The 24,886-nt window shown below is 38.2% G+C and overlaps 2 long non-coding RNA genes across 7 annotated transcripts; one reads left to right on the top strand and one right to left on the bottom strand.

Annotated features, from left to right (window-relative positions):
* Positions 1-20,593, top strand: LOC135290332 (uncharacterized). 2 transcript variants are annotated; one of them, XR_010353083.1, is made up of 8 exons: positions 1-1,401; positions 2,338-2,492; positions 6,848-7,020; positions 7,367-15,759; positions 16,778-16,974; positions 17,135-18,109; positions 19,004-19,043; positions 20,520-20,593. It is a non-coding gene; the product is annotated as an uncharacterized LOC135290332 (long non-coding RNA). The 2 variants fall into 2 exon arrangements; XR_010353082.1 differs by having other exon boundaries at positions 1-2,492.
* LOC135290331 (uncharacterized) lies at positions 15,140-23,364 on the bottom strand. 5 transcript variants are annotated; one of them, XR_010353076.1, is made up of 4 exons: positions 20,478-21,535; positions 18,074-19,706; positions 17,837-17,965; positions 15,140-15,728 (listed from the first exon to the last, which is right to left on the bottom strand). It is a non-coding gene; the product is annotated as an uncharacterized LOC135290331 (long non-coding RNA). The 5 variants fall into 5 exon arrangements; XR_010353078.1 differs by lacking the exon at positions 15,140-15,728 and adding an exon at positions 21,646-23,364 and having other exon boundaries at positions 17,841-17,965; positions 20,478-20,912; XR_010353079.1 differs by lacking the exon at positions 15,140-15,728 and adding an exon at positions 21,733-23,364 and having other exon boundaries at positions 17,841-17,965; positions 20,478-20,912.
* Between the last annotated feature and the right edge of the window lie 1,522 nt (positions 23,365-24,886).

Genomic DNA, 24,886 nt, shown 5'->3' with positions numbered 1-24,886 from the left:
CTTGTCAGGGAACAATTGTATCCCAATCTGAATGTGCTCCTTCCCTGCTGGGATCCAAGGCCATTTCCTCTCATCCAGAAAGGATTCCATGCTGGTCCTTTGGCATTTTATCCATGCCGATTGGGCACAGAAAGGAGGTGTTGCTTCCAGGAACGAGTTCACATTGCCAGACTGCGACACACACAACTCTTAGAAAACAAAAGGAAATTGGGTTTAGGAAATAGTAGTAGTAAAGAAAAAAATCCAATACCCAAAAACCCACACAAAAAAAATCACAAACCCCCCCCCAAACCACAAAAAGGTAAAGAATAAGAGTATTAACAAAAACAGAAGTTGAAGCACAGAAGTAGTAGTACTAAATAGAAGTGAGAATAAGACAAGCAATGAAAATTTGAATGAGATTAACAGTAGGAAAATAATGAGAATAGGAGTAGAAATTAGGAAATTAATAACAAAAAGCACAAGAAAAAGTGAAGGAAAAACCTTGAGAAAAAGAAATAAGATATTCGAATAAGAATAAGAATAAGAATAAGAATAAGAATGAGAATAAGAATAAGAATAGAAAATTAATAAGAATAAGAATGAGAATAATAAGAAGAAAAAATCAAAGTAAGAGTAGAAATAAGGAAAAAATAAAGAAAATGTAAGAAATAGTAAAAGACAAAAAGCATAAAATAAATCATAAGAGAAATCAAAACCAAATTAATATGAATGAGAAGAAGAAGAAAAAGAAGTAGAACAGAAAATTATGAGAATAAGAGTAGAAATAAGAAAAAGAATAAGAAAATTCGTCAGAAATTGCTTAAGAATAAGAAAAATCATACTAATGTGAATAAGAAGAACCATAAGAATAAAAAGAGTAAGGTAAAGGATTGGGAATAAGGAATGATGATAAGGATCAACATAAGATTAAGAATAAAGAAAATTCAAAAAGGGGTTAGAATAAGGAAAGGAGTAAGAAAAAGCTTAAGAAAAGCTAAGAAAAACCAGAAGAAAATGAAAAAGCAAATGAAGCAGAATAAGAATAGAAAGAAGGACAAGGAAGAATAAGAAGTAGGAGAAGAGCAAGAACAAGAAATGCAAGAAGAACAAGAAGCAGAGACAGTGAGGATGACTCATAGTCCCTCTGAGAGCCCCAAAGCTCTCCCCAGGCTCAGTGCTGAGGCCTTGCAGCACAGCACTGCACGGGATGCAAAGCCATGCAGCAATGCAGAATGTGCTGCAAGAGACTGCCTCAAACTTCCCCCAGCCAGGGCAGGGCCCCAGGTGTTCCCCTGGCCCCAGTGTCTGTCCCTGTGCTGAGCTCCATGTTCTGGGGGACCCCGAGCACCAAGGACAGCTGATGGAGGGCGTCAACGGGACGCATTGGCATGCACAGAGGGGAGAAGTTTTTGTCCTTATGTATCCTTTTCCTTTTCCGCTGGTTGGGCATGGATAGATGGTGACAGGGGGGCAACAATCCCCCTCTCCCGAGCTCCATTGAATGCCAGCTACCAGTGTTGGTGCAGCATAAACAAAGAGAAGCACACGGGTCCCAGGGTAACTTTATTTGATGGTAAAGCTTCCCCTCTTCCTCGTCCTGAGACCCGGAACTGAGAGCAGACAGTGATGTATATATGGGGGCAGGTCTCAGGGGAGGGTACAATCTTTAACAAATCAGGAAGATTGGGAGTGAAAAATAAGGTGGGGAATACAATGTACAAACCAATACAAAATTTCAGTGGAAGAGAATATTTTCAGTGAATTACTAAAGTCTGAAGAAATAGAAACTGGCATCTAATAACAGGAGAAGTGAGGAAAGCTCTGGGAAAAGGGCAGGGACAAAAGGAAACAGCATAAGGACACTACAAATCAAACAGTAAACGTACTAATAAAACAAAAAAAACACCACAACACTTTTCCTTTTTTCTTCTGTGTTTTTGTCTATCTTTTTCTCTCTGTTTTTCTTTTAAGGCAAAATAAATTTTTAGTCCACAACTAAAACCCTGTGAGCTCTGGGAACAAAAATTATTTGAGTTAGTTCATCTAATACTAATTTTCTTCATTTTATTAGTGAGACCTGTGTATAGTAGATAAGCTTTATGAGCAAAAGAAACATTTTCAGCTTTCAGTGTCCTATCCTATTTATCTGCATGCATAAAGGATAAAATTGTTGAAGCATAGACTACAGTGTAAATCATATAATTTAACTCATAGTTACAGGAACATTATTTTGAAAAAAAACCATTTTGTCCTCTTCTGTGTTGTGCAAAACTTACAGAGTTCTTTGGGCCAATAATGAGAGTTTGGACAAGAATAATATCCAGCTGATCTGAACATACTTAGCATTTTCAAAAGTTAATTCAGCTACAATCTTTGTCAAAACATCTTGAAAAAGATAACACACCATTGGATAGAATCAGAATTACAGGATCATGGAAGGGCAAGAGTCTCACATGGATAAACAATGTCTTCTTTAAGAAAAAGATGAATCGATTTGAATTTCAAAGTAGGTAAGTCAACTGTAGAGATTCACATTTACACAAAACAGCATTTATGGTGTACTACCTGGTCATGTAGACGTTCATGCCGTTTTTGATTAAGACATTTTTTTTAGTGGAAAAAAAGATACATTTGCAAAGAGTTCCAGCAGGTCCTTGGTTTTGAATATCTGATAAGAAAAATGGAGATGAAATAAAATGCAGATTAATGTAAAATGATTGACTGCAAAAATCTCAGGTCAGTAGAGGCAAATCAGTTAAAAAGCTTAAAAACTATAGGTGTTACAAAAAAAAAGCAAAACAAAAAACCCCCAAATAAACCCAAATAAAAAAAACCAAAACAGAAAAAGGCAGAACTTTCTATAGTATGTTGCACTTTGACAGTTCACCAAAACCCTCACAGAGTGCACAATTGGCTTACAAGGTGTTAGAGATTACAGACACACCATCCCAAAAGGAAGAAACTGCTTTATGGATGGAAATAACTGGGGAGATTGCTGAGGAGGGGCATCTGGGGAGCAGTTTTGAAGGCTTCTTTTCAAATCTAGTAAGATCTAGTACTGTTGCTATGTTTATATTTATGGTTGTCCATTTAAATCTTGAGAAGCTCCAACGAGGGGTATGAGGTTTATGGTTGGACCCAAAGCTCTTAAAAGTTTTTTCCAACTCAGTTGTTCTATGACTTGGTGTTTTTTAGGATTTCACAACCTCTCCTGCTAAGCTCTCCTATTAGTGTACTCCCCTCGGTCGAAGGTTTTTGTCTACTTTGAACCTCCTAAGCTACAACACGTTGTTACCATCCCTGTTTTTATTGTGTGGCACTACCCAGAAAAGTGTCCCTTCATCATCATTCCGACATTTAGTTGTAGGTGCCTGCCAGATCATTGTACTCCTAAGCCTGCACTGTGTCAGAATAAACAAGATATTTAACAGCTCTTTTAACTTCTCCTCATAGGGCAGATTTCTTTCCCTAACCATTTGTTAACCCACTGCTGAACAAATCTTTGACTGCTCTCAAAATGTCTCAAAAATGGAGCAGAATGTTTCAGTTATGGCCCCGTTACTGCAGTCCAGAGGTAGAGAATGCCTTCCCCTGACCTGCTGGTTGTAAGGTTTTCCTTATTCTACATGAAAACCTGGATGTTGGTCATTTTCATCCTGGTGACCACACAGCCTCCAAGCCCTTTTCATCAGAGCATCCACCCAACCAGTCAGCCTGTCCCTTACCTGCCTGGACCTCTGGTCCCCTTCACAAAGTCATTCTGCCTCAGATGTACAACTGCACTTCTGTTTGTTGAAATTCAAGATTAGTAGTAGAGTTCTCAAAGCTACTCTGGACCAAGTGCTACCATTTGTCATATTAAACCATGAAGGGATTTAAAAAAAAAACAAACAAAAAAAAATAGTTTATGTGCTTTGAAGACTTTTTGTGCTTGCTCTCCTTAAAGATGTTCCCTTCAGCTATCACTACATGGTATTTGTAGTGCCATACTCTCCTTGCTCTTTCAGCACTCAGAGGTGAAATCCACCTGCTCCCGTGAATTCTGAGCACAGTTTCTGTACGTGGTTTCTAATCCAGCAGATCACCTATGATAATGCTGATCTAATGCTGATATAGTTTTTTCTACCTTTGTCTTCTCAGCTTCTACCTGTGATATTTTATATATTTATATATGTATGTGTATATATGTATCTATGTACACTCACATTTTAAAACCTTTTCACTATTGCCTAAAACATATTTTTCTTAACAAAGACAGCTTCCTACCATTTAACAAGAAAATTTCAATTCGTGCTGAATGATTAAAAGCCTTCAAAAAAAATCTGTTGTAACATTGTTGTGTACCAGGCCAGAAGAGCACTTCATACCTGTAGCAGAGACTGTTAAGCTGTCAGAGCTTTTATTCAGTTAATAGAAGCCAAAAGTTTAGACTGAAGGAAATATTGAGCAGGCAACCTTCTTTCAGTGTGTAACTGCTTGGCAAACTGATTGAAAACTCTATTTAACCATGATTTTTACACATGCACATGGAAAAGAAAGTGTATTCTTGGTCTTTCAGAATGGAAATTCTGGTCCAGGCAGCCACACCTGCATTACAAAATCTATTACAGTTTGCATGAACAGCCTCTCACAAATGTCACAAGGCTACACAAGAAATTCTCTCATTTTCTTAATGTATTGGGATAATGAAAAGGTGTGAAGGCTGTGTCTGGCTAAAATAAGTGCGTCCATGTCAGCTTTGTTGTGTGTGATGTTTGTGAGATTATTTCTGAGAGTGACTGGGGGGGAGGCAGTCAGGCAGCACATATCCTACTCCACTCTGATAAGATGTGAGATACAGGCATTATGAAAAGTGTTTCAAGGGTGCAATAAACCTGACATCCCTCATGTAAGAAAAACTATTTCTTTGTAATGTCTCAAAAATCAACCTGTGTTGTGTGTGGGAGTATGGCAGGAAGAAAGAGATTTTATATTCCCATTTTGCTGTTTGGGTTTTTTTGTTCTGTTGGTATGCCATTTTCAGAAAATCAGAATGTGTTCTATAGGAAAAAAATCTGGGGATTAGCCACCTGTACATTCCAAAATTACAAATTGAAATACTGAAAGTGTTTTAATTTATTTTTATCTTAATTCTGTTGCAGAAGTCAAATTCCCTTGCTGAAGGCCAAAAGATTTCTTCCATTGTCCCGTTCTTTGGATGTCTCCCCCTCACCCATTCAGATTTTCCCCACACATAAAAAAAGCCTCTTTTCCCTGTATATTGGAGGAAAAAAAAAATTTACAAAAATTTACTTACTGATCTGTGAAATTTGGCTGGTGCCACAGATCCCAGAAAGAGTGGTCTGTGTGTCCAGCATGTTTATATGATCTCTGCTTGTGTTTATGTACTTGACAGAGAATTTCAGGGGTGCATCTCTACAGGACTCTCACATTGGAGGTTTTGGGGTGGCTCAGTGCTGCATTTCTGGCAGATCTCTTTTACACTCCCATTTGAATTCATGCCTTGCATCCCATGGAAATTAAATGACATCTTTCATTAGCCTTTTATTTTCTCTTCATCCCTCACTTGGCAATAAACGGCATAAATGTCAGTGCTACAGTAAAGTGTGGAAATGTGATGTCAGCACATATTTCTTCACGAGCCTCACTGCCTGAGATTCCTGGTCACAATTTATGTCACTGGGGGCATCAGTCTTTCAAGAGAAGCCCTGCAAATGGCAGACCTGTGTTATATATGATCTTCAGCAGCCAGCTGATTATCAGGGTGATGAAGGATGTGAAGCTTGGTTGACAGTAACACTTGAGTAACTTTTCAGGGACACAATTTATTAAGGATATACTTCAGCAGCTCCCTGATTCTTCCACCGTGCCCAGGTGATGTTTAATGGAATACTTACAGGGTCATAGTGAAGATTGTTAGGGGTAGTTAATTCCCTGGGATGGTACAGAACTAGTCCAGAGACTTAAAAAAAAAATCAGATCTTCTTTACACCATGAATGAGAGCAGTTGCTCATTTTTCTGTGTGTGAAATGAAGGGGAACCCTCAGATGAAACCATGTATCATAAGGATTTGAGTAGAAAGAAAAAAAAAAAACAGTGTACCTGGATTCAGCATTTCCTCAACCTTTTGATTGTATGGGCACTTTCAAATATGAAAATTTTGAATATAAGCAAAAAAATAGTTCTAAATGTTTAGAGAATTTTAATGATCATGGAATGCCATCAGGTCTAGGTAGAGGAATGTTAGATATACTAGGTAATGTAGATGTCCAATGGGAAAAAACATTTGCCCTTTTTTTTAACTTCTAGGCACCAGCTCATTGTCTGAATTTTTAATCTTGTTAACAATCAAGACACTGTCTTTAACTTTGCTACTACTTTTGTTAAAATAAAATTGTGAAGCACTTTTATCACCTGCAGTTCTAGGCTGTAATATTTGATGACCTTAAAAGTGGTGTTTGTTTGTGTAACTTCCCAGACTTCTCTAACAACAAAGTTTGATCCCATTGAGTTCAAAACAGTAAAAAAAACCCTCAGTCATTTCATGATTATTCCACATTTGAGTCCCCCATGATATGAAAATCATTCTCCTGTGCATGGTAGGAAAATTTCTGTCCCCTGTTGTTTTGCCCTTTCAATACCTGGCAAACACAAGTTTGCTGACAGCATTTTCTTGACATCAAAGCTATTAAAGTTAGAATGATGAGCTGATGAATAGGATATAGCCTTTTCCTAACACATTTTTTTGTTGTTTTCTTTGGTGTTTCACTGGATGTGATTGATATAGACTGGGGTCTTTTGCTTGCTTTATTCTGATGGCTACAGCTCATATATTCTAATTTCATGCCCTTGCTACTTTTGCAGAGTATACCACAAATACAAAGGTTTCAATAAAGTGATGTCCATTTCCCCCTAAGAAGAAGGAACAATATTCTGTTCAAGCTCAGAGCCCTGAAATTCTGCTTGAAGAAACCAGACCTCCTGATGCATTTTAGTGAACATATTGAGACACAGCTGTCCATTATTTTGTGCAACAGGTAAATGTGAAAGGACTGTGGGTAGACAGCTGCAGCCTCAGAGCTCTGTTCTGTGCTGCTCAACTCACTTTCACTAAAGGCACAAATTTTTATCTTACCTACTCTTAGCCCATTTTAAAAAAATATTTGAAATATAATTTCTCCTTCCTCATCATTCCTGAAGATATTTATAGCTATATTAAAACATGGTATTAATATATTATATTAAGGGGATAAGTTTGTTGAAAATCAGAGCTGATAATAATTTCTCAGTGTCTTGATGGGGAAATTAAAAAAAAAAAAAAAGCAATTATTTTTGTTAACACATTCCTCAGCTCTCGGAGAGTTGCTTTCATATCTTTCTTAGCACACCACCTCCTCCTGCAAGACAGACTGTGAGCAGACACAGTGTCACCACATGGTGTTTACAAGGGGAAGGCGTTGGAAGGTTATCGAGCTGTCCTTCTTTGAATATCACTTTAAAAGGGAAAGTGCAATCAGTGCAAAGCACCAAACGAAGAAGATTCCTGCTCGTCTCTGTGTGCTTCTCATGGTTTGTAAAATCAGAGCTTGGACTTCAAGGTTTTCCTTGGTTTCCCAAATGCTGCAGCCTTCTCTCAGCAGTGGTGGGTTTGGCAAGTGAGTGTCTGGTAAAAGCCATGGTGTTAACACACTGTGACCCATGATTTTACTGCTTGGGGCTGGAAATATACTGAGGAACTGACTGCTTCAACAGGTTTTAAAAACTTCTAAACTCCTTTTCTACAGCTCACACCATTTTCATCACATCCATACTTTTACCAGCTTTGGGTTGCCACTTTACAATGTCATTCATTTTCAAGGTGTGTAAGCATGCAGGTTATTTTTTTTTCCAAAGAGTAAATATTTATATTGTAGCTGCAGGAAAAAAATGAAAAAATAAGAAAAGAAAGTATATAAAATTAAAGTGCAATTTTTCTCTCTCAAATAAGGAATTGGAAGGTATATATATATATATTTTAACTGAGCTTGGACAGACCATATGTAGCCGAAAAGCAGAGGCAGAAAATTATACCAGGCTGACAGAATAAAGAGTCATATTGTTAATGCTGAATGTTTTATAAATTACCTGCCCTGGAATGTCAGATTTTCCAGTTAAACCAAAATAATCTGGATTATGTAATCTCAAATTCATTGAGAACAGATTTCTTTGAGCAGAGCTTTTGTCCTTCAGAATTTCTGACACAGATTTTTTTTTATATTTTTCCTGCAGCAACTTAATAGTCAAAGTTACAAAACTAAATTTTTACTTTAAAACAAAAGAGTCATTTCTGTTAGAATAACAAGATATGGTTCTTTGCTGCTTCAAGTCATGCACTTAAGTCCACAGTGGCATGCAATGGCAAAATTACAAACATAAATTCTTTACATAAAGAATTTAAAGACAGCATTTGCACTGATGGCCTTAGTCTGTTTGATATTTTACACCGAGGAAATGCACCAATCCATTTTAAATTCTTCCATTTTATCACTGATTTTGATGGTGCTTCTCCACCAAAAAGCAACGCAGCCATTTCACTTTGGTTAAATGGAGCAATCTATAAATATTACAGCAGGTAAACAGCAAAGGTTTTATAGTAAAAAAAACCCCAAGAATTATTATAGAGACCAATGTACACTCAAATGACATTCTAAATACTTGTGTACTGTCACAGTGTGAACTAAGCAGAAATTTTTTTTTTTTTTTTTAATATGCACTGCTGTCACTTGAAGAGGTGAAAATGAAGGAATTGGGTGAAGAGCAGCAGTGCTGGCAGTGGAGGAGGGGAGCAGAGAATCCTTGATGTACATAAATATTTCTATGTCAGGCTCATGTCAAGCACTGAAGTGTGCTTTGGTTTGGGGTTTTTTTTAACTTTTCTGATGGTTTCCAAAACTGCCTTTCTCCCTGGTTTCAGTTTAAAATCAGTTTATTGCAGTCTCAGTGTCTGAATCTTGCTGTAGGTTTACATTCATGTAAAATTAATCTTTACAGAATCATACACAGGATATCAATATTAGACCATAGGTATGAGTGGCACCTGTGATAGTAAAATAAATGCAATTTGAGAGCCTCTTGCCTTGTCAATATTTTAACTATGCATAACTCTTTCTCAGGGAAAAGTAGGGTAAGATAAAAGGAATTTCTGAGCACTCTGGTGAATCCTGAAATAGCTTTATTCCAGAGGGTACTTTTAATTTTTGGGACAATATTAGTAGGACTAGATAAATATTAATACTCCTATATTAAATTCTCTAGGGCACTGTGTAAGCCTATGCTTCACCTTACAACAAAAGCTTCACTTTATAATTCAGACTAAAACAAAGTCCCCAGATGTGTATATTGCAAACAGTCCAATTCTCACAGTGAATATTATTCCAGCCCCAAAACAGTTTTATTGACCCAAGATGACCAAGGACTGATGCATTATTCAGCAGGTTTGTGTGGTGTAGTTTCAGGAGAGCATGAAGACATTTCCTGGTCTAGTACATTTAAGACAGTCAAGAAAGATAAAGCTGAGAAGAAAACTTTTATTTGATAATTTCTCACTTTTATTCCAGTAAATAGCTCATTCCTTATTTGCCTTTAAGTAAGGTTAATAATTCCTACTAATTTCAGTAGGGTTGACAAGCCCTACTCATATTGTCCTAAAAATTAACCTCATTTATATTCCAATTTACTCAGTTGTTATCCAAGTTAAATTACCTTGTTATTCTGCTGTGCAAAATACAGTGTGTGCTACCCTTTGTAAGGACTTTGGGACCTTAATTTCTGTTTGTTTTCAAAACCGACCACCTATAATCATAATTCTTGCCTTTGACTACATATCTTCTTTTTTATGTTTTCCCTGTTTTCTACTTTTTTTTTGCCTTTTATTTTTTTGCTAAGACAGTTTGAAAATTCCTTTTTGAATTGTCATGTATTTGATGAAATTTATTTGTGTTTGAGATTAGTCTCATGCATGTGTGTGCTTGATTTCTTGGACTTTTATGTATGTTCAAAACTGTCCATGTAAAATTTAATCTAGGATTTTATGATCCAGAGGTTTATTTAATTTAATTTTTTTATAATCCATTATTTTGACAGTCTTGACTAAATTACCCTGGTAAAAAAATTACCTTCCTAATCATCCTATAACATTTTTTTAAGCATCAGCTTTCCTGGAAATATGATAAATGTGCTAGAATTATTACTCACTAGATTTCCAGTTGTTGGTAGGATGAATTGCACAGCGTATTCTTTTTCTATCTTGGGTTCTGAAAAGTAATAGAAGTTTCGTTATAGTAGGTAAGGTGAATTTCTTTGTTGGACTGACAAAAAATATTAGTGAAAGAAGATGACTACAGAAACTATAAAGTAGATACATGGAGGTACATGATTGTGAGAAGGATATTATGCTTTGAACCTTGACAGATGAGTAAAGAACAAAAAAGTTGACCAAAAAAGAGGATTAAAGAGGGTTTAGAAGCTATCTACAGGAGTCACTGAAGATTTTAGCTGTGATTATATAAAATCTGAATTCTGGGATATCAGAAGAAGAGGCAGGAAAAGTTAGACCAGGAAACGCATATTATAGTCAGTTTGGGAGTATAAATTCAAAAGGGTTGGAGACATCAACTTTTTAGAATGTGTCAATTTCTCATGAGGTTTGGTTGACACTAATTTAGGCTCTGAACAAGTAAAACTTTCTCTGTTTCCAGGTCATATTTTCATTAGTTCCTTGCTAAGCAATTTTTTTGCCCAAATATCTGTGTGGCTTCTGGTATTATTTACATTAAAATGCCTCTTATAGTCCCGTGAAGTTCTGAACAATGTGAGGCAAAATGTCCACCTGCATGTTTGTCTCTAGAAGAAGCACAACTCTAGCACAACTATTCCAGATGCAGAGAAATGCCAGCTTCAAATAATGATCTGAGATATCCACTTTAATAGTAGAGCTTCAGAAATCATCAGTTTAAGATTTTTCTAGACTAGACAATCTAACACATTTTACAGAAAATAATGAAATCTCAGTACCTAACACCTCACTATTTTTTTAAACTATAAAATTTTAGACTGACAAAAATCATTCTGCTACAACCCTTAGACACTTTCCCTGCAAAATCCAAATGAAATATATATTTTTCTCTCTGGAAACAGCTACTTTTTTGCAGCAGGTCTATATAGAACCAGTAGTAGGTAGTTTGCACTCAATCATTTAGCATGCATTTCATGCTAACTTTAAATATGGCCTTTGGATATTTGGAGTTTATTGCTGACTTCAGTAGAAGTTGAACATGTTTTCCAAGCCAAACACAAAAGTAGTAAGTTTATACAAATGTTTATGCAAGTTTATGCACGTATGCATACTTAGATATGTTTCAATTTCATTCCCAGGCAAACATTTTCTAATCTGCTCAGCTAAAGCTTACATTAACACAGAGTAAAAGAGTTACTACTAAAAAAAAAACCACAAAAAACCAAAAAACAACCCAAAACAACAACAACAAAAAAACAACAAAAAACCAACAACAACAAAACCACAAACAAAAAACAAAGTAAATCACAGTCATGTTTGAACTAATACAATTCATTGTGACATATACTCATAAACAAAGAGGTATGAAAAAACAAACCAAAAGAAAACAAGAACATCCGAAAAGATCCCCAGTTAAACAAGGAAGCAATAAAAAAAGAAATACAAAAACCCAGGCAATTTAGTTGCACCTAGAATTTCTTCAATCTTATTTTATTTCCTGTTCTTTGGAAGGTAGGTAGAAAACATGGTGAGGAGCTAAGGCATGGTACAATTGGCATCAATTAAATTACTGCAATTTATTGTTTGTTCTAGATCAACACATGCAGGTTGTGAAAGAGATAAAGCCCTGGTGAACATGGCACAGTTACACCATACTGATAATATCTGGTTGTTGAGCTCTGCTAAATTGTTGTCCTTAGGACTATCATTTTACTTAATTTACAGGCATGAATTGGAATTAGTTTTTACATGACAAAGGCAACAGATGTGCTTGGAAAACCAGAGGGCTCATTTGCAGTCTGTCAGGCTCTGGGATTGCTGGCAAAGAGCAAGGATTTTAGTTGCATTTTTTTAAAATGATGGGAAATGGCGGTTCAGATGACAAAGCCAGCAGTGAGCTTCCTGTTACCAAGTGGATTTGCAGCACAGAAAAATAAAAAATTAATACACACATCAGTGCAATCTGAAAATATTTTTCACAGTTGGAAGTGCTGAGGTCATTTGCTGAGAACAGTTAAACTCTCTCCTTAGAGACTTCAGAGACATCATAAACCAGCCATGGAAATCGTCATGTGAAAACCTTCAGTGATTTTCGACAGAAGTGTGTGGAGGGCAGATGAGGAAAGGGCAGATGAGGGAAGGAGCTGAGGCCCTTTTAAGTGCTCTGTCACTCTGGTAGGCAGCTGAGGGTCTGCACAGAGCTGCCAAAATGTGACTTGGCTGCTGTTTTCAGGGAGGGCTGCTTTGCTGTTTCTCCCAACTTCTCCTTTTGGCCTTTACTGATTCATAAATTTTTATTTTTCCCTGGACCTTTTGTACTAAGTGAATCATAATTTCTCTTTTTTTTTTTTTTTTCCATTTTTTTTCTTCTCTCCATCTTTGACAGTAGTTATTCTGGTGTCAAGAAGTCAAGAACATCTTTCTGTTTTCTCATACTTTTAAGACATCTCTAGAAAATATCCCTGTAAAATTCTTTTTACCTTCTCTATATTAATTCACCAATTTGTGTCTTATAACACCCATGAGACACCCATGAAGAAAATCAGTGGCACGCTTATAGACCAAAGTTTCTCATGAGTTGTGCTGCTATTGAGCAGCATTCTTAGTTATTTATTGATTTTATATGATCAAATATTTCTCTGAAGGTTTAAGAAAAACATTTCATTTCATACATTAACATTTTGTTAAGAAAAACATTTCTGGATTAGCATGGCACAACCAGCCACAGAAAAGATTACCATGTAGGCAGAAATATTCTTTCCAAATCCTCTTAATTTTACATGTGTAAGTGGCTTTGTGTTTTCAAATATGGCAAATTAATTCAATAGCATCTGGTCCCATTAAGTAATGACAATAGCAGGTTTGTAGGGGGAAAGGGTGTTTTTTTGTGTGAATGGCCACAAATTTGGAGAATTGACCCCAGTTCTCTGCTTGGACAAATGTTTTCCATTTTTCTGTAGTCAAGTCACTCATAACAAAATTTCAGAAGATCCTGGGCAACCTGGATCTAGCAAATCCATTTCCAGAAATCATGTAAACAATAAAAAATGGGCTTTCAAAGAGAAATAAGGTATGTTTTCAGAATGGAACTGTGTGCACTGTGAAGTAGCTCTACCCAAAATTTGTATTACAAGCTGACTGACAAAAAAATCCCTCTGCTCAACCACTCCCTTGCAGTACTGTTCCCTGTGTGTGAGGGTCCCATCCAGAAATGTGATCTTTTGAAAAGAAGCTGATCAGAATGGCAAATCATCCTTGCCCCAGCTTCCTCACACTGTTGCTATTTAAGTAATCTGAGCAGAGTATTCAATAGGTCACTATTCTCAGTATAATTTATGACTTTTTGATAAGAACTGCACTTTAGCTTTATTTTCTTCTTTTCACTGGGGACAAAACCTTTTATTGTGGAGTATGACTTCATCCACAGTGCATTTATGGGTTTTTTAGGATTTTTTCCTGTGTTTAAATCTCAGGTTTTAGTCCTGAGATTAATACTTTCAAATACAGTGCCAGTGCCTGGTAAAAAGACACTACAGAGCCAAAGCTTTAATTTCCATGAATACATATTGTGCATGATTTTTTAGGGTAGACAGTCCCTCTCTTTCTACTAGATCTGATTTTTGTATACTTTTTAACATTTGGGCATACAGAATAAAGAAGAATGGCAGGGCATGGAACAAGATTAACTTTAAAGTCCCTTCCAACCCAAACCATTCTGGGATTCTGTGAAATTCAGTTGTGTTGGACTCCATGTTTCTACAACTCAAAAGAAAAAGAAAAAAAAGAAAAGAAAAAAAAAAAAAACAAACACAAAAAAAACCCCCAAAACCCCAAAACAAAAAAAAAAAAAAGAGAATTGCACTTATTTCATAACTGGCAATATGAAAATATTATTTTATCTTCACATTAGACAAATGTGGATAATATCCTGTGTTTTTCTGGACTCAGCCTTCCTCACTGGGTGTGCCTGATATGATGAACATTATAAACATTTTATCCCCAGTCCTGGCATTTGTCCATATTTATTTATTAATTAGGAGTGTATACATGTCTATGGAACAGCTTTAATTTCTTCCTCTTTTTACCACTATCCAGTTCATTTCCTGGTTCTCAGCATTTCCACTGAGAAATGACTGAGCTAGTAAGAAATTTTACATAATTGTTATCAGGAATTGTCAATAAACATGTATTATTAGATAATCCTCTCTTAACATTTAATTTTGCAATTTTCTCAATTTTTGTCCTCTTGCCATAATCTTTTTCTTGCTCCAGTCTGCCATTCTTAATGGAATTACATATATTCTCATATTATTTACCAGGTTTCATTATTTTAGGTGTTTCCATCAGGGGTTTGATACTGTTTTTTATCCCCCTGCAAAGAAAACTTTTTAAATTTACCTTTCCCTAGAATGTGCATAAGATGACCTGTTAGCACATGTTGTCCAGCCTTGCAGAGCTGGTGTCACAGCTTCCCATTTTTCTGTATATTCTCTGCGTAGCTTATAGCTGTATTTGTTACTTGTGACACATCAGTGCCAATAGAAATATCAATATTAATCAATAAATTGTCATTTTCTTTACTATTCTGTGTGTCATAACTATGCTTTTTTCCTCATACTCCTTTGCAAGGAAAGAAGAATACTTTTTCAGGGGCAGGAGTGCTGAATTAATCTTTAAAAAAAGTTTGCTCTTGGCACTTATGAATGCAGAATATACAATCGAAATCACACAGACCTTTATAAGGAATTAGAGCAAGGACCAGTTATCTACAGCTATTCTGCAGTTCTTGTTCATTGCAAAAGAGGATTGGACTACCTTTTTATTTTAAAAAAGTTCTCGAAAGAAAAGGTATAATGAAATAATTTATTTCAAACATACAGAAGAATAACACACAAAAATTGCTCTAATTACACTTATTACAGTTCATTTCAGCCTATGAGTACTGTGATTTTTAATTCCATGTTCATTCTGGCAAAAATCCAGCATGTTTGTACCTTGCTAAGGGAGAGAGATGTATTGGTTATAGAGAAATACACAGTACTGCCAAGGAAACTCCAAAACCAGGGAATTATACAGGTGCCTAAGAACATCAGCCAGATGTAGATGGTGACAGACATTAGGCAATTTTCCCAGAAAAAAAAAAAATCTGTAGCAAAACACAATAATCATATGCTAGTGACATTGAGGCAGGAATATAAAATAATTTCAGTTTTTAAGAGGAAAAAAAAAAAGAAAAAAAAACCCAACATGCATTTTTTTCAATCCCACTCTCAGTCAGTTGGCTGATACACGATTTAATTTTAGGAGGTTTTTTTCAGTCACTGATCTCAGATGCCATTCTCCATCATCAGCCCACAGCATTCTATAAAGTTAAGAGGATTCTGTTTAGATCCTGCTTCTTGTTAGATTTCTTCCTAATTCTTCTTGTGTTTCTCCATTCTCCATTGATCCAAGCAGGCCTGTGGTCATGAACTTGGGCAGAGGAGAGAAGTTTTATTTTAGGGTAAGTTTACCTAAAGCCTCACTTCTTTCAATAATGGTGACATTTCTGCAGATATTACTTGAGGACTAAAGCTCCCTGTGAGGCTGAAACCATTTTATGTCATTTACATTAAAGTCACCATTTATCAAAAAGTTAAATCTGTACTTAACACTCAGCCTCACCCTGTAAAGCTGAATTTATTTTGAATGCCTGAAAACAATTAGTTATTTAAATTTCTGCCTGATAAAGCAGCTTACATATTAATATGTGTGTTTATAAGTGGATAATCTATATTCCAAAATTTATTTGACACACAGTTAAAGAGGCATTTATAACTCTATACCTTCATTGACATGTTAAAAATCAATCCTGACCTTGCTTTGACCTTAACATTTCACAGCCGGGAAATGAATATTGAAGTGCAAAATTGGATTTGTGCACCCTTATTTTACAAGAGCCTATTTGGAGCGCTCCTGCAGCCTACTTTGTGAGGCAGAAAGAACTTTCAAAAGGTTAAAAGTTAGCAAACAGCTACGGGGGGAGGAAGGAGGGAAAAGAGAGTCTAACTCAATATAATTTGTATTATATTGCTATTATATATTTACATATTTGTATTATATATTTGTATTATATTTGTATAATAACCATGCATCCAAGAGAAATTATTTCAGCTAGAGTTTCTAATACTGAATCACCATGATACATTTAAGGGACATTCCACAAGAAAAGACAAAGAGGATGCTTCATCTGCTTTCCCTTGTATTTGCACAGCAGTGCTGATGCTACAAGTCATGAAAGCCTGGCTACCACAGAAATTTGTAGCAAAATTTTCAGGGTGTGTTGTCTGCATAATACTCAGGAAGGATTTCTTGGACCCTCCCCGAAAAACCAGCTCCTTCTAAAAAAAGCAAAATGCATAAAGTGTCTTTTGAAGGATCAGTTTGAGCAAAATCCTCACATTGTGACAACCAAGCATTTCATATAGATAAATAAATAGCCTTCTGGTTTTTTAACAATCTTAAGTTTTCTCTTCCTTTAGTTGAAAGAAAATGAGAAGCAAACCAAGATCTGTCCTTTGGTGTAAGTCTAAAAACCTACCTCATACTTCACGACTCTTAGAAAAGAAAAAGGCAGAAGATATAAAGATAAATCACAAACAGCAGTGACTGGAGCCCTAATCCTCGTTGCTGCCTCTTCAAAAAAAGGACAGGTCACTATTTCACCTTACCCAACCAGGTAACTTCCTCCTCAATAAAATCCTCATTGTATTAATTTCACATTGTATTGGTTGAGATTTTTCCCATTCTCCAAAGTCAAAACTACTAAATACACATCTATTTTTATTTGGATTCCTCTGGGCCATTTTATCCTCAGATTTTCCACTTTTATTTCCCAGATTCCACCATGTCACAGATGAGTGTGTGCAGTTTGGAAGGGCAGGCCTTACACAGGTTTGGTGTTATGCTGCCTTCAGAATCAGTGTTTTAGAATATATGCAAATAATTTCAGCATCTTGCTGCTCAAGATAAAAGAATATGCTGAGGTTTGTGTCATCTGAACTGTGCCAGTAACTCAAGATGAAGTTTACAAACAAGAGAAAAGAGTAGAGAGACAGAGTATTAGGTAGGTAGATATAAAAATTCAAGAAGAATAGAATAACTGTAATTTTTAGGAAAAGCTTATGTAGCCTAGGCATAAGGTTTTTGGGGGTTTCTGGCCTACTGTATGAGCTGTTTATTCTATTGACAATTGTCTCTCACCACCTGCATGAAAAACTGTTTTGCAGTACTTATGATTAAAAAAAAAAAAGAAAAAATAAAAAGAAAGTTAAGTTTTATGTCTGTGCAATTTTAGTTTCAGCACACAGCTGAGTTCTGTTTTTACTTTTCAGAAAGGTTTTTCTTACACAGCTTCATGCAAAGGAACCATGGTTCTTCCTTGACTCCTTCTTCTTACCTCATGAACTCAGAAGAAGACAAAAATCACCCTTCCACCAAAAACCATAGTTTATAATTTCTACCTCATTCAACTCCACACAGATTTATCTCTACAGGAAACAGAGCAAATAATAAGAGCTGATTTCTCAGGTGCTTCAGACCTTAGCAAGATTTGCAGCAGCTGCTCTCCTCAGCCTTTCTTTTTGGCCATATTTTGCTGCTTCTATATTTTCTACATTCCAGAATAATTCAGGTCCTGAAGCAGTCATTTTGTAACAACCTTCACTCACCTGTAAAACAAGCCATGCAGTACATGAAGTTTAAACTAAGCCACTGTGGATTCTTCCTAAGCCTGGCCTCCAAGCTAAAAATCTCTACTCTGAAAACTGGATACTCACTTCTGCATCCATCTCTTTGTAGATGCAAGCTTGACAGTAAGTTTTTGGGTTTATTTTTTTCTTTTAATCCTCCCTCTTCTTTCAGCTATGAGAATTCTCCCTTTTAAACTAGCTGGTCAGATCTAGATTTGGCAGTGGAAAAAAATCATGACACGTATCATAAGCTTCAGCTCAGTAGCAAAGGTTTATGCCAGAGGCAAAGCTGCAGGCACAAATAAATAAATAAATTTCAGGAGGCCTGAAAATTATATTGGTGTGTAATGTCAGAGTTGCTGTGGAAACCATCTTACAACTTTTTTAATACCTCAAAGGAAAAAAAACCCTTCTTGCCACGTTCTCTGCAGAACAATATTTTAACTGATTTTAAAGTACGGATGAATTACTTGAAAGTCTGTGAGAGCTTGGGGTGTTCAGCTTGGAGAAAAGAAGGCTCTGGGGAGACCTTAGAGCCCCTTCCACTGCCTAAAGGGAGCTGACAAGAAAGATGGGGACAGAATTTTTATCAGGGGCTGTAATAAAAGGACAAGAGATGCTGCTTTTAAACTCAAAGAGGGAAGAGCTAAAACTAGATGAAGGGAAGACATTTTCTATGATGAAGGTGGTGAGACACTGGAACAGGCTCTTCAGAGAGGTGGTGGGTGCATCATCCCTTCAAGGTTGGGTTGGACAGGGCTGTGAGCAGCCTGACCTTGTTGAAGATGTCCCTGCTCATTACAGGGGTTGGACATGATGGCCTTGAAATGTCCCTTAAAAAAAAACCAAACCATTCTTTGATTCTATGAATGTCTTTACAGAATACAAAGAAGCTCAAAGACAGCATAAAGCTGCTACATGTTAGTTCTACTTTTTATAATTTTTTTTTTTTAGAAAAGAAAATATTTTTAGAAAATAAAAAGTTTTTTAGAAAATAACACACTTCTTCTTCCACAGCCCATGTTCAGCCTCCTTGATGAAGTGACTTTGACAACAGGTACGTTTAAGTCTAGCCCTACAACCCCTGTGCAGGTTTAAATTTATTACATTTCTTCAGGTTCCTGATCCTTACTAACAAGCAGCACAATTTGTTCAAATGGCACTGCTTGTGCAGGGTGAGCTTCCTGGAATGAGTAAATTAGCAGAATCCTGCCTCATTTCTCAGCTGTGGACTGCTCTGCTGCCTTTCTTCTTCCAATCAGGTGGCTGTTGAACGCTTTTGAGGAGGTTGGAAAGCTGTTCACACATAAAATGTGGCAACTGAGTTGTATGATCTCTCTGTTGATGCATAAACAGAATAAACCATTCTAAATTAATGCGATTCATTAATAAAAATGCATATGACTGTTCTTGTATGCCTGCTGGCAATTGTTAAAATTATAATATAGTATATTACGTATTATTTTATGGCAGCTCATTGTTGCAATGAGTATGACCACAGTTAAAGTGTGTGCAATGAATTCTTATAATACCAAAATAACAGTGAGTGACACAAAATGGTGATAACAGCTAAAGGAATACAGTCAATAAAATACCTCTTTTGGCTTAAAAAGCATCTGGAGAGTATCCTCTCTGCTTTATTTCCTCTTCTGGTAGATATAACTTCATAGAAACCAATGCTCACTGCAGAATCAGGGTGTTTTACTTCCCCTTTTGCCTACTGAAAATAAGGGTGACCTCCCATTTAACAGGTTCAGCTTGAGAATAAAGTATCATTCTACAACTCTTTTGTGATCTTCAGACATTAAAAATTGTGCTTATAGGTATTTCTGTATATTTTAAAATAATCCTGCATCGCTTTTCACTGAAGACCAAACTTATGCATGAAATTGAGATGAATAAAATAAAATTTTAAAAGGATTTCAGAAAAATAATTAGCAAGTCACCCTCAGAACTTGCAACTAAAGTATTGAAAATGTAAATTATGATCAAAATAAGCCTGAAGAGAAGAAAATGTCTAAAAAAAGCAGGTTTGTTTTATTCTGGGTTTTTTTTGCTTTCTATTGAATAAGATTTCCTGTGTTTTTATCAAATATATAGAATGTTTTCATTATGTCACACACATTTAAGGAATATGAGTCTCAGCTGAAGAACAATTTTATGCCCCTAAACTTTCACATAATTAATAATTTATATGATATTATATTATAGTATATTATATTATATTATATTAATTATATTAATTATATTATATTAATGATATTATATTTTTGAGTAGTACCCTAAAATTTCACTATTGAGTAAGGTAACATGATAAAACTTTGGATTTTTAAAATGAAAGCAGTTATAAACCTGTTGCAGAAAAGCATTATTTCACTGCAGAGTTATAAAAACAATAATTTTCTCCCATTCATGGAGGACCACAATCCTTCTGTTTTACTCCTCTTTCTGTATTTAGGCCATAAATATCAGAGTGCAGTGAGTGATTTACCTCTGAAACTAAATCTGAGAGCTTTCCTGCTTTATTTTGCAGCAAGCCGTGGAGATGCTGGTTCAGGCAGCACTTGGTCAAGGGTGTTGCTTCTTCTCAGAAGTGGAATAAATCACGTTCCTTTCACAAGTGTTATTGTCATTCTGTGCCAAACAAACCAATAACGTTTGTGTTGCTGAGAAATTTCTGGGCTGCTGACTTACAGGATGGAATATTCTGTGAGATGTGGAAGTCCTCCACATTGTGGATCGGTCTTCCCAGAGTCCTTGAGCTTGTTCATTCCTTGTATCTGCATCTTGAAAGGATGAGCTCAGCAGTTATGAGAGGAAAACCCCTCCTAGCACTCCTTATTTCTCGTAAAATTGTCCTCTGTCTACAGAGCACAGGAACTTCTGTAGCAGCTGTTCATGGCAGACTGGCTCCAAACTTTTTCAGCTAATCATGGAACCATAAAATTGTTTAAGTTGGAAATGACCTCTAATACGACTGAGGCCAACCATTAATCCACCACTGCCACCAACCCTTGTCCCAAGTGCCTCATCTTCATGACTTTTAAATCCATCCGCGGATGGGCACTCCAAACCTCCCAGGCTGAACAGGAGGAAGGAATGGGACTGAAGGAGTTTTTCCTGATTCCACCCTGAGCCTGCCCTGGCCCAGCCTGAGGCCGTTCCCTCTGCTCCTGTCCCTGTTCCTGGGAGCACAGCCCGACCCCCCGGCTGTCCCCTCCTGGCAGGAGCTGTGCAGAGCCACAAGGGCCCCCCTGAGCCTCCTTTGCTCCAGGCTCAGCCCCTTCCCAGCTCCCTCAGCCTCTTCTGGGGCTCCAGCCCCTTCCCAGCTCCCTCAGCCTCTCCCGGGGCTCCATTCCCTTCCCAGCTCCGTTCCCTTCCCTGGCCCCGCTCCAGCCCCTCCATTCCCCGTGTGAGGGCCCAGAGGTGACCCAGCACTGGAGCTGTGGCCTCAGCAGGGCCAGCACAGGGCCGGGCACTGCCCCGCTCCCGCTGCCACCCACGGCTGGCACAGCCCAGGGGCCATCGGCTCTTGGCCGCCTGGGCACCCCTGGGCTCTGTCCAGCTGCTGTCACAGCCCCCCAGGGCCTGTCCCAGCTTCCCAGCCCCTCTGCCCAGCCTGGAGTGCTCCATGGGGTCGGTGTGACACAAGGCAGGACCTGGCACTTGGCCTGCTTTTACTTCACCCCACTGGCCTCAGCCCATCCATGCAGCCTGCCCAGATCATAAATAAAGATGTTAAATACCACAGGGCCCTGTACTGGGGACTACCACTAGTGAATTCCACTTGCAACTGGTCATTAGGACCATCCATCCAGGAAGTGTTGTTTTAAACAGGGAACAGCACAGCTGTCCAAGGCATGAGAGGAAAACCCCTCTCATGGTTTTCCCAGGAAAAAACTGTGGGACACAGTGTCCAAGTCCTTCCTGAAGTCCTCAAGGTCAGAAAGACATCATCCACAGCTTCTCCCTCATGCACTCAGTGGGTCACCTTGGAGTAGAATGAGGTCAGGTTACTCTCAGAAACAAAATATTTATGAGGTATATTTTTTTTCTTTACTGCACCAAAATCTGTTTGTCCAGCCAGAGGTACTTTGCTCACTGTCTTGTTTTGCACAGACCATTTTCTTTCAGCCTTTGATGTTTTTTTCTTTCATTTTTGCCATGAAATGTTTTGTTGGGTTTTTTTTGTTTTGTTTTGTTGTTTTGGTTTTTTTTTCTTGTTTTTTGTTTTGTGGGGGTTTTTTTGGTGGGTTTTTTTTTTTTTTTTTAGGAATGACAGAACACCAGACAAAACCTCTGGGAAATATTTCAAAGTTGTGTGTGGAGACTGAGACTAGTGCTTTGCACTGATAGACTTGAACACTGCTTTGAAAGTGTCCTCCTATTTCTCATGTCTGTTATGGTTTTGGCAAGGGGCATTCAATATAACTTTTTATTTATTTATATCTTCTTTAAGAAAGAAAGAAAAAAAAATTGCATCTATTTATTTGCATGCTTCAACAAGCCAGAAGAAAGTGTTTAGCCCCCAGAGACTCATGTCTGCCTGTCTTTTTCCTGACAATTAAAAGCACTTTGGAAGCCATGTTTTTCATGTCATTTATCCTTGCTTTCTGCAGCTTGAACTGATTGAAACATGCACTTTGATGTCCTGAATGCAAAGCTTGTCACATGTAGCTCTGCCAATTATTCAAACAGACAAACATCCTAAGCAAAAGGTCCTCACATTGCTTCAAATAAAATTATTTTATGCTGGTGTGCAGGTGTTTGTCTGTGTCTGCTAGCTTATATCTAGGTGTCTGATATCAAATTTATTTCAAAATAAATATTATGGATTACATTTGGAAACATATTTCATAACTATGAATAAATGTATATGTAACTATTTCAGATGTCTCAAGGGAGAACAAAAGCAGGCATTCTGTATAGTTCCATATTTAAGCATGTACAATTTACAAGTCTCCTAATAGATCCTAATAGAAAATAGATATTTTCATTATCTTCAAAAAAGGAAAATTATTCATTTGGAAGAAGCATTAAGCCTTGCTGCAGTGTGCTTTGGCTGGTTAATAGAGTCACTTTCTCAAACACTTGGAAAGTGGTAGAGGACACAGCAGCTGCTCCAGGTACTTGCAAAAAGGAACTCTGCTGTTGCTAAAGCATGATTAAAGGGGAAAGAGCTACTAGGCATATTAGGCTTTATTAGGTATCCATTAATAAAGACAATGAAATCACAGGGCCATAGAAGGGTTTATGTTCAAAAAGACTTTGAAGCTCATCTCATTCCTCCCCAGCCATGGCAGGGACACCTTCTCCTGTCCCAGGCTGTTCCAAGCCTGGCCTTGGGCACTGCCAGGGATCCAGGGGCAGCCCCAGCTGCTCTGGGCACCCTGTGCCAGCCCTGCCCACCCTGCCAGGGAACAATTCCCATTGCCAAGATCCCAGCCAGCCCTGCCCTCTGGCCCTGGCAGCCATTCCCTGGGTGCTGTCCCTGCAGCCCTTGGCAATTGTCTGTGTCCATCTTCCCTGCAGCCCCTGCAGGCCCTGCAAGGCCGCCCTGAGCTCAGCCCAAAGCTTCTCCTGCCCGGCTGAGCAATGGCAGCTGTGCCAGCCTTTGCTGCCAGCAGAGCTGCTCCGTGCTCTGCCCAGCCTGGAGCCTCCTCCGGCCTGGCTGCAGCAGCTCCAGCTCCTTGCTGGGCTGGCCCAGGGCTGGGGCAGCTCTGCAGGTGGGCTCTGGCTGAGGGGAGAGGGGCAGAATCCCCCCTGCCCTGCTGCCCCCGCGGGGCTGGGCCCAGCACAGGCCTCTGGGCTCTGGGCTCGGCCAGCCCAGCTTTGGGGTCCCAGCCCAGCCCAGCTTTGGGGTCCCAGCCCAGCACAGCCCAGCTTTGGGGTCCCAGCCCAGCCCAGCTTTGGGGTCCCAGCCCAGCCCAGCTTTGGGGTCCCAGCCCAGCCCAGCCCAGCTTTGGGGTCCCAGCACAGCCCAGCCCAGCTTTGGGGTCCCAGCACAGCCCAGCTTTGGGGTCCCAGCCCTGCCCCACAGCACCCCCAGGGCTCCTCCAGGGCTGCTCCCTCTGCTCAGCCCAGCCTGGATCCATCCCAAGGCTGCCCTGACCCGGGGCCAGCACCAGCCCTGGCCTGGTTCAACCTCCTGAGATCCCCACGGGATCCCCTACGGGTGTCCAGGTCCCTCTGGATGCCATCCCATCCCTCAGGGGTGTCACAACAACCTCTCATGATGATATTCCCCTGCAGAAGCAGTTTGTTTTCAATGGAGCTTTGGTTAATGCTGCTGTGGATTTCTCAGAGAGGAGGAAAAGACAAGGGGGTCACAGCTGCAAATCATTCAACAAGCAGACACAGCTGCGGCCTATCTGCAACAGAGAATGATTAAAAGAGTGAACAAGGAAGAACTCGACAATATGACCTGTGTTTTATACTTTTAACTTTTCCACTTTCTTGTCTTGGAACAAAACTGAAATTTTCAGGCAGTATTTACTGTATTATAAAAATAATTGGTGATGGTACAAAATACAGTTGTTCTGTGAGTTTTTAAATACTTCAAAATGCCAAAGCAGATGCAAATCATTGTTTCTCTAACTAATGCTCATGTCACATTGACTTGAGGGCATAAATAGTTTATATATTGCAATTTAGACTATGAAATTCTACACAGTCTTATCTTACATATTTCAAGTGTTTAGGAGTAGAGAATGTGTGTCATCACCTGCAAACAGTGATCACAAAAGGTTTAGTAAAACAGCTGGTTTTAACTTCATTGTATTAAACCATACAAGTATAAATGCTCATTAATTAACTGTGTAGTGGTATTTCATGTGCCATCTTAAGTATGTTTCCAACACTTACTTAGGTGGAAATATTTAATAGATCATTAATAAACCA

This window comes from Passer domesticus, chromosome Z (assembly GCF_036417665.1).
Source record: "Passer domesticus isolate bPasDom1 chromosome Z, bPasDom1.hap1, whole genome shotgun sequence".
In the NCBI taxonomy this organism is placed as follows: Eukaryota; Metazoa; Chordata; class Aves; order Passeriformes; family Passeridae; genus Passer; species Passer domesticus.
Note: the sequence above shows the minus strand (reverse complement) of the source record. Positions and strands in the feature narration are given on the sequence as shown.